Source organism: Thunnus albacares, chromosome 19, assembly GCF_914725855.1.
Source record: "Thunnus albacares chromosome 19, fThuAlb1.1, whole genome shotgun sequence".
Taxonomy (NCBI): domain Eukaryota; kingdom Metazoa; phylum Chordata; class Actinopteri; order Scombriformes; family Scombridae; genus Thunnus; species Thunnus albacares.
The window spans coordinates 11,854,892-11,860,810 of record NC_058124.1 but is presented as its reverse complement, the minus strand read 5'-3'; the positions used below and the strand labels follow the sequence as shown (position 1 = coordinate 11,860,810).

The 5,919-nt window shown below is 37.2% G+C and overlaps 1 long non-coding RNA gene across 1 annotated transcript; it reads left to right on the top strand.

Annotated features, from left to right (window-relative positions):
- Positions 1-1,110: 1,110 nt before the first annotated feature.
- On the top strand, positions 1,111-3,816 carry LOC122969323. The gene is made up of 5 exons (XR_006398986.1): positions 1,111-1,127; positions 1,496-1,498; positions 1,651-1,753; positions 1,883-2,098; positions 3,067-3,816. It is a non-coding gene; the product is annotated as an uncharacterized LOC122969323 (long non-coding RNA).
- The last annotated feature ends 2,103 nt before the right edge of the window (positions 3,817-5,919 follow it).

The following is a 5,919-nucleotide window of genomic DNA, read 5'->3' as shown; positions in this document are numbered from 1 at the left end:
TGTATGGTGTCTTCAGTGTGTTTCTTGCTGCTTTTGCACATCCAATTTTATGGTAAATGTAGGTACTGTATATGTGGATAAAAACACTACTGAAGTGTGTTTAAGGAACATCAGCAACATCAGCAACATTAAAGGTTGTGTCTGGTGCACAGAGGCCCCGTTTTAGACTGAACTCTAACTACAGTATCTACAGTGCAATCCTAAGGTACTTAGTTGGTGACACACTTTCTCTTGTGTTTACTCTGTATCAGTAGTTAGGGATGGACATGAGTACTCAATTTAGACGTCAGTATTCGTTCAATGTGTAGAGCAATAATTTTTTGTTTGTAAAAAAGAACATATATAATAAATATAAACATAAATTGACCCTGTTCTATATTAAAATTTTACATTTTTTGGATGGGACGCAGTGATGTAACTGCTATCTATGAATATCTGCACAGATCCATACAGCAAACATGATGGATCTGCACAGCCGCAGATATCGTTTTTGTAAGTAAAAAAAGAACATTCAGTGTTTTTAGTCAGACATCACTCAATCTAACGTTACAGAATGACGATCAGGCATAAGAGTGATGTTTGGAGGTATTTTGACAAAATAAACAAAATGAATGTGCAGCACAAGCTATGTAAAGATAAACTTGCATACCCACATTTTTGCTGTGGTGTTCGTTTTGGACACTATTCTTATGTTAGGTTTATTTTTTTTGTGAGTACTCTATAATAATTTAATGCAAGTACTCAAATAGTACAGATACAATTTCTAAGTACAGAGCCAAAACAATCAAAACTATATCAGTCCACAGATGTTCAGACTTTTTGTCGTTGCCTTCCACTGCAATGACTAACTTATATATAACTGCCTTGTGCACTGATGGATATTCATCATTCATCATCATTCAACTTTATACCCATAAATAAAAAACTGCAGTACTGCAATTCACTCATCTGGTAAGATCAAATGTTATTTTCTGCAAATGACGGATATCTTTTTGTGGGGCAAATGCTGAGCAAGACCAAGCTGCTGTGAAATGGAGAAGCCTCTTCCAAGAGAAAAAATAATTTTTTTTAAATTCAATATCATGATGATAAAGCTATGCAAAAATGTCATAATTATTTTCACTTGGGTGGGAAGATAGAGTTAATATAGCAGCCCCTGAATAATAACTTTAACTGTCAGATCAAAGAGGCTTTATAATTGTTGTTCTGACAAAGGAAAAAAAAGATACTGTTGTTTTATAGCACATCCCTTCTCTGCTTCCCTAAGGATTTGGGAGGAAAAACACTAGAGCAACACATTTTCTAAACTCAGATCCAGTTCTCATGATGTCTTTGTTTGACCTTGAAACAGTTTCATTCTATCTGCTGGACTGGCCTTAATGTTTATCACTGCTGTAATGCCCCCTTTTACATCCTGTCCTTTCTTTGTTACTCTTCAATCATATTTCTGTGTCTTTTCTGTGGCTATTCAGTCAGGCTAGTTTAAAATGAATAGAGGGTGACCTCATAATTTATACCAGGATTGAAGCTTTTAAGGACTGCAATGAGGCAAATAAAAATAACACAAAATAAAAAGGAATGGTAGTGTCAGATTTCTTTGAACTAGTGTATCTTCACTACATTACTTGTCTACTTTCATTATTTTGGAAGAGAACCCACAAGCCTCCCTTCATGATTCCCATGTCTCACCACTGTGTTCCTGCCAAACAACAAAAACCTCAGAGATCGACATGCTAACATTTAACTACAGCAGGTAAGCACAGCTGTCAAATCGATTTATATTTTATGGTCAACAGTGAGCAAAGTATTGGAAAATCATACAGTTTGGTGATCTATTTTACCATCTGGTTAACTTGTACCTGTATGTTATTATCTCTTTCAGATTGTGGCCCATAGGCATTTTGCCACTGTTTGGCAGTGGAAATACAAGGTGGTGGCCGTGAAGGTTATCCCTGCAAGCTGAAAACATCAATTTACCACAGAGAAGGAGGTTTATGAGCTCACATTGATCAAGCATGCTGAGATTATCCACTTCCTGGGCACCAGGAGGAAATCATATAGTGGCAGTTGGCTCACATTCCTGCAATTTGCTGAATATGTGAGTGACAATCATTCATTGAAGGAAAATTAATTGTGCATTTTACTATTTTCTGAGAGATCAAAACCTATTAAAGGGAATAGGTGGACCAGGAAAAGGAGTCTGAGGTACATGCTTTGCAGTCATGTAAGCTCTATGGAGCTTTCAGTTCCCATTCAAATGTTCTGTTTAGGATAATTAGCTTCTCTTGTAGCCCAATAAAATTAGTTGCATGTCATACATTTTCTAGTCTACCACATCCTCTCACACTCATACTGTCACTGTACACCTGAAGCTATAAATAATTAGTGTCCCTCTGATTTCAGGGTTCTCTCCACTCCTTTTTGTGCAAGCGCACCACCAGCTGGATGTTGTTGCTGAAGCTTTGCCTTTATCACAGGGACTTTCCTATCGCCACTCTGACCTTCACAGGCATGGTATTGGCCAGAATATCACTGTGAACATGTGTGTGTGTGTGTGTGTGTGTGTGTGTGTGTGTGTGTGTGTGTGTGTGCGTGCGCTTGTGCATGTGGCAACTTATCTACATAGACAGCACTACTGTATACAATCAGCTGATGTATTACAGGGATTCAAAGTCATGAACAAGAAGCAACATTCACAGTTCAGCAGTGCATTTGAATTATTCTGGTTCAGTGTTTCGACTATCGTGTTGTGGCTGCAGCTCACTAACAGCCACTAGCAGGCCGATATTCTAAATATAAGTGCATGAATGAATATGTTAGTCTTTCTTGATCCATAACACCCACTGCATTTATAAATCCAAACCACAAATACAACAGAGACCTCAGCAGTTTCAATGTGCTTGTTAGAGCAGATGGTACCTGTGCCCTGAGGGATTTTGGCTGCTCCACCATCCCACGTTCATGTTCCGGGTCTCAAGAAACACGATTTAGTATTGCAGGATTAAAAATCTCTTAGAATAAATGAAAACATACAGCATAACAGTTCAGATTTCTATCTGTCTGCAGGGTCATGCTCGGGTAGGAACACTGTGTTATATGTCCACTGAGATCCTGGAAGGCTCTGTAAAACCTACACAGTGGCTGGTGGGGACGTCTAATGCTTTGGGACTGCTGCTGTGGGAGATTTGGATGCACTGCTCTGATTTATTTGCAGGTAAAATTCCTTTTAGGCCTATAGATAACATCATGGGGTAGCCTTTAGATCTGACCATTTTGAATTTTGTATTTCTAAAGTGGAGCCAGTCCAGCCACAAATGGGCATTTAATCAGGTGTTGTTGATATTATCAGAAAGGTGATAACTCTACTTTATGTTTATTATTGAGGTCATAACTGGGGTGCATTATATTGAAAAGTGTCCCTAATATTTTGTCTACCCATTAACATACATGAGGTGAGCAACATTTTAAAAAGCACCTGGTCGCTGATTTCACCATCAGTGTGGCATCACAAGAGGACATGTAGTAGAGTGGTACCACTTTCCCATACAGGATCGACTGCCACATCACAAAATGGCCGCCGCTGCACACACTACATCTCCCAGGATGCCTCACCATTCAGGTGTAGGTGCTTAAGCCACCTAATTAAAGCAGGACTTGGGAACTTGACAGAAGGCAGAGGGACAGAGAACGCATGGCTGGAAGTAGCTGGGCAAACGCACTTGAAAAGACCACCTACATTCAGGAAAGTACCTTTATGACTGACACTTTATGTCGAGCATTTTTTGGAATTCTGTTGAATTTTTAAAGAACCTTTTTCTCCTCTGGGATGACCTGAGGTACCTGTACACAACTTGCTTACTAAAACTTCAATTTCTTTTTGAACCTTCTATTTGTGCCTTTTTTGTTGTTTTTTTTCCCCAGTTATATTGCACTGCCCCATCCTAGCCTGCCCTGGTGACCTCTCATGACATTACATCAGATTACTTCTTTTTTTTTTTTTTTTTTTTTTTACTTGTCTCAGAATCCTCTAACCTTTCTAGAGTTAATGCTACATAGGCCAGTTAATGGCTAGGATCTTAATGCGTAAGGAAAGAGATGGATATGCTACCTGCATAGGTCCTGTAACTATTGTGCTGATAAACTGTTCTTAGAAAAATGTTTAGTTTCTGCATCAACAAGCATCAAGTAACAACAATTTACTGTAACAAGTTTTGAAGCAATTCCATAGTCGGGAACACTGAAAGCAGTAAACTAGAGCACTAGGGTAAGAAACCTGAAAACTCATTAGGTATCTGGACCAGAACATCTGGAGTAGACTAGATGTTGTGGATTCTGTTCTTGTGTCATTATCAGGAGTCATAAACATTTTTGCACTTAAAATGTTATCAGATGATTTAATAATGTAAACCTCAAAACCAGCCAACATCAGGGCAAATCTGATTCTTATTGGCTAGAAGAAGTTCATTGCTGTAATGTATATTATGTAATATAAACATACTACTAGGCTTAGTAGGATCCTCGTATGTTTGTCTATTGTGTTACTAATTTTTCTGTTCCAGTTTGTGAATGATTTTAAGAAAGAAACACCATCCAATAAATGTGGAAGATTGTTTTTGCATTTCAATTTTTAGATTATTTGGTAATATAGAACAACAAGCAAAAACTCTGAGATACAGACCCTGCATGTTATATCTGTCTTGCAAGGATTCTTCAGTTCCATAATAATATATTATCTTGACAGTACTCTTTGTACCTTTTAACAGACATTAAATATAATTCATGACTGCCATCCCTGGATTGTTTTGTGCATAACATTTCAATGATAACACATTTTAAGAAGCAATTTTAACCAAATATATGATTTATTTCATCTTAACTTCAACTACTGAATAGCTTCCAATATTGCAGGATGCTTGGTCAGTCCACACAGTGCCGACACAAATCAAACCTCACACACACACACACACACACACATAACAGATCATGTTTTCTTTGACATCTCAACAGCGGCTTCCTTGGCTTGGTGTCATTACTGTCCCATGAATGACATCTTGCAGTCCATGTTTGAGATATTTTACACATTTATTATGCAGTTATTTGGTCCAGAATAGTCTTTACGTCTTCCTCTCTGATTTTCCGACCGGGTCAGCGATGATAACAATCCCCCACGCAGCCAAACCTGAAACAGAAACACAGGTTTGTATTTCTTACTTTACAGTCGTTAACAGGTAACATTATCCGGATCATTCCATGGAAACTGTTCAGATTGGAATTTGAAGATTTTTGATCATAACCAAGTGCAGAATTTTGTATTTCATAGCATGAAGAATATATTAGATCTGCAACAAATCATATTTTGCAAGCTCAGGCACTCTTAAATTTTACATTAAAAGCCTGAAGGGGGTTGGGGGGGTGGAAAGATTCAAAGTAATATGGCTGAAATTCTCTCTGTCAAAGCTAACACCGCACTTAGCATGCAGCTAAATGAAAAAATCAGATTTTATGCAAAAACACTTTGAAAATTTCATTAAAAAAATATTTTCCCTGCGTTTTTTATGTGACGAGGTGGATATGTTATACTTGTCAGGCAAGATTTTGAAAGAAAGATGTTCTAAAAGAAAAACAAAACTCACCATTATTTGTATTTGTCTTCCTCAAACGAAAATCATTTAAGTTGGTTTGCAACATTGCTTATTCACTTTTTTTAAGTGATATTTATTTATTAATTTCTGTAGTATGTATCTTTTTACATTGTACAATTTTATGTCTGCTTGTGCTTTATGATTATTTTATTTGATCCCTTACACTCCCTGTAAAGTTGTTTTTATTGTAATAATGTGTTTTGAAAAAAAACTCTTAAATTATGACATTTGCTCTTAGTGATGTCAATTAAAGGAACAGTACAGTATTTTGGTGCAG